The following is a 4,311-nucleotide window of genomic DNA, read 5'->3' as shown; positions in this document are numbered from 1 at the left end:
CAGTCGGACTAGAACTGGCTGAGCAGAAGACGGAAGCAGTGCTCATTACTGGCAGGAGAGTTGCGGAGACCATCACACTCAATGTCGGCAGCTGTGAAATCGCAACTCAACCAGCTATACGGTACCTAGGAGTAATGATCGACCATAGGCTAAACTTTAAAGATCAGGCTGAGAGAGCAGCAGCGAAAGCGTCTCTGGTGACAGCTAAACTCTGCCGACTCATGCCTAATGTCGGAGGTCCCAAGCAAAACAGAAGGAAGTTATTAGCGTCGGTGACTACGTCAGTGCTTATGTACGGAGTACCCATATGGTCCGACGCACTGAGCAAACAGGAGTCCCGACGGAAAATCGCCTCTGTTTATAGAGTCAGCACTCTACGGGTAGCTAGCGCCTTTCGTACAGTATCGGAGGATGCGGCATGCGTGATAGCAGGTATGGTTCCTGTTGCGCTTCTTGCAGACGAAAGAACTGATCTGTACCGTAGCAAAAAAAGCAAATCAGACCCAACTTCAGCTGAACTTAGAATTCGGGGAAGACTGAAAAGCTTGCAACAGTGGCAATCGTCCTGGGATAAGTCGACGAAAGGAAAATGGACGCGTAAGCTTATACCAAACCTAGAGCCATGGGTGAAACGAGATCATGGAGAATTGAACTACTACCTGACTCAGATGATATCCGGCCACGGCTGTTATCGAGCGTATCTCCATAGGTTCAAATACGAAGATTCCCCTGACTGTCCTAATTGTGTCGGAATGATTGAAGATGCAGAGCATGTCTTTTTCTTCTGCCCCCGATTTAACGAAGCCAGGAGGTCTTGGGAAGAAGGTGTAGGATGCAAAATCTATCCTGAAACTCTGATAGCTACAATGCTATCCTCGCCTTCGGCCTGGGAACTTACGAGCGCGTACTGTACGACGGTGCTAAAGGAGTTGCGTAAAATAGAGCAAGAGCGGAGGAAGTTGGCCTGAACAGCCACTCTATCAGAGAAAGCTGCGGCTAAATCCCCCCCGCGAAGTAATGCCTAACGGCCATGCCGTGGGGACCAGGGATACCGAAGAGAGAGGATTGTTTTTAGTCGGTATTGATCTAGATCGAGTCCGACATACGGGGCACCAACATCAGGCCCTATGATACGTAAACGTATTTTTAAACCTCTATAAAAAAAAATAAATAAAAAAAAAACACACGCGCGCAAACACACACACACACACACACACATGATTGCATTTATTAATATCAAATTCATCATAATTTGAACAGTCATAAATCCACCTTATAGATGGATGTTCCGAGCCTGCTCGCCCGTGGACTTCATTTTAAAATCATAAGGCCTTAGTATACCGGTTCGCTGCCCAGGGTGTGGTAAAGTAAATAGCGAACTCAGTGAACATAGAAAAATACTTAAAAAGGGGTAGTGAGCAGAAATGAGGATATCCGCAAAAGAACCAAGATCACAGTTGTAGCTCGGAGAATTGGTCGGCTGAAGTAAGCGGGGCATATTGCTGGTGGAACCGATGGCTGTTGAGGCCGAAAGGTTGAGAAGAAGAGCCAGTAGACGTGGCGTGGGTACGCCCCCCACTAAGTGGACGGACGACATAGTTAAGATCACGGGAAGTCGCTGGTGGGGGCAGCGCTGGATCTGTCATTTTGGCGATCTTTGGGGAGGTCTATACCTTGCAGTTACCGTTCTTGGGCTGAAAAGAAAAGAAAAGTACAAAAACATACAATAGTACTGGTGCGTGTCAAATTTTGAAGTATGCAGAAAAATGTTATCACTAAACCCCAGTAGTCAGATATATTAAATTCTTTAACATAACTAAGTTAAGAAAGGGACTAATGTAACTACTTCCGCTTTGTAGCAGTAGTCGTGCAATAAAGTGCACCGCCCGCCAGCCCGCTGATAAATGCGCGTGCGGTAAACAATGCGAATCACACAACCGAACCGCCAAATCACTCAACACGTGTTTCACCCTTCTACAGGGCATCTTCAGGAGTTATGTTACACCGATTAGTGCCAAACACAGTCTCACTAGCGGGCGCCTAACACTGCATGTGCGGAAGTGGCTAAATATTGGTCCTTTTCTTACTTAGGATGGACTTCCGCAAGGTAACGCCTGATTCCCTCCACGGTGCATCCTCAGGAGTTATGTTACACCAGTGCCAAATACCGAGTGAGCAGTTGGAAGTAGCTATATATTAGTCCCTTTCTTACTTAGGATGGACTTTCGCAAAGTAACGCGTGAATCTATTAGATAACTAAGGTGTTAATATATGGAAATAATAAAGCCAGATATGTATGTACACCAGGATTAATAGGAGAAATATGCATTGTGTCTTGTAAGGTTGTGGTTTAAAGTATTAATTTATTTTTGTTACATTGTTTTGTACTTTTAAATTATTTTGACTATATATACGACTCTTACCCGAAGTTATATTTCCATTTTTTAACCTCTTGAATAATCGAATTGCGATATCTGAGAAATATATATCCACATTGTGGATAGAAGTAAATCTGTTGTCCAGTGACCATAATCTTAAAGTTCCAGGAGTATATTGCTGCTTTTCTAATTCTCTTAGCTAATTACTTTTGGTGTTCTAAAAATTTTCTTACTTTTAATTCAACCTCGTAGAAAAATAACAAGCATTGCCCTCAAATTGCAAATGTGGTCTCAAGTTAGAGACCATGTCTTGACGTTGTGATTTAAAAGATTTCACAAGATTATAAAAGTATATTTAAATATGTTAATAAAGTTGTCATATCTCTTAATAGTGTAGTTCTTTTATAAATCTTTCAGCAAGTCAGGTTGGCCGAGTGGTCTAAGGCGCCAGATTTAAGCTCTGGTTCCCGAGAGGGAGCGTGGGTTCGAACCCCACACCTGACAAACCTTTTTTTTTTAAATTTGAAACACATTTAAAAAAAAATTATTTGTGATTTCACAAGTTTTTAGACTAGTGTTCTGCTTACTTTAAAAGGTTTCTTGCTTTAGGTTTACAATTAAAACAACTTACATGTCACCATTACGACACTTTTTATAAAACATTTAATAACTAAGTAAAACTTCATAATAACTTAATAATTAAACATAATACACTACTACATAAGTAATTTTTCAAAAAAATCTTTGCTTAAAACTCAAAAAGAAATTAAGAGATTATAAGATAGTTATATACTTATAATATCTGTATATTTTTAAAAATAAACGTGTTTGTCTAAATTCGACAGATTCAAAACCATACAAAAAATCGCCGTGTAAATTTGGTGTATTACCTGGTATATCCCCGATAAGATTTGCAAAAATTATTTTAATTACCATATTTGACGCTGCAGATTTACTTACGAAGCAACGCGTGAAAGGGTAAACCTAGTTATATATAAAAATGTAAGTGTGTATATATGAAGTCAAAAAAGTGTTTAGCAGAACTACATAAGCAGATTTCAAATCGATTTTAATTACCTGGCATTTTTTTATCAGCAATAAATCATGCAATTAATAAATGCGCAGGCGCATAGACAGGTGCACAAAATATCAGCAAATTCTCATGAAATACTAATACATAACGATTATAGATTGTAAATCACAGGGAACGTCAATCCTCGGTCTTACTAGATAGAAACGTTGCTGGAGTTTCTTCCTCCACTTCTTCTCAAAGTGCCAACACCTTCTGAAGTGGTAGTAATGATATTAGCCAGGCAATAGCAATCGGCCAAGCTCTGGCTCGACCTTTTCAGGTGCCCTTGCGTTGGAATGAGAAGCGGGTATTGTCGACGAGTGACAGCCTACTCGTGGGGGGTTCCTTTAACCTTAGTCATTCAATGGAACGTTCATCAAAGCGATCTATAGGCTCAGCGGCCTCCTAATCCGGTAATATGAATCGGCCTGGAAGCCCTCGGGCTATATATATAAAGATGTCTTATGCTAGGTGCACTCTACGCCCTATTACTTTATACCCGCTGAATCCAATGGGTAAAAATTGTTCAAAAAAATCCATCGGGTAAAAATGCTATAAATAAAAATAAAACGATATAGATGATTCAGATATGGCAAGAAATTATATTGTAAAGAAAGCATCAAAATAGTAAAAGAATTAATTAATTTGTAAAATAAAAATGGGTAATAAAAAATGGTGCGAAATTATAATAAATAATATAAAATTGTAAACTAGAATTAGCATGTAGTGGCTGAGGATGGATGTAAGGATAACAGAATGGAAGTGAAAGACTAGGAAAACTGTAGAAGGAATGAAGAAGAAAGAGAGTTAATAAAAAATATGAAAGAAGAGAATGAAAATAAATAGAAGTGTGTGAATATA

General features: G+C 39.7%; 1 non-coding gene across 1 annotated transcript; it reads left to right on the top strand.

The window, feature by feature from the left end:
• Positions 1 to 2,798: 2,798 nt before the first annotated feature.
• Positions 2,799 to 2,882, top strand: TRNAL-UAA (transfer RNA leucine (anticodon UAA)). Its single transcript has one exon. It is a non-coding gene; the product is annotated as a tRNA-Leu (tRNA).
• Positions 2,883 to 4,311: the final 1,429 nt, after the last annotated feature.

Source organism: Battus philenor, unplaced genomic scaffold (assembly GCF_028537555.1).
Source record: "Battus philenor isolate CCGP_79_NKW_IND1 unplaced genomic scaffold, ilBatPhil1.0.hap1 SCAF_15, whole genome shotgun sequence".
NCBI classification, from domain to species: Eukaryota; Metazoa; Arthropoda; class Insecta; order Lepidoptera; family Papilionidae; genus Battus; species Battus philenor.
This window is presented reverse-complemented; position numbering and strand designations above follow the sequence as displayed.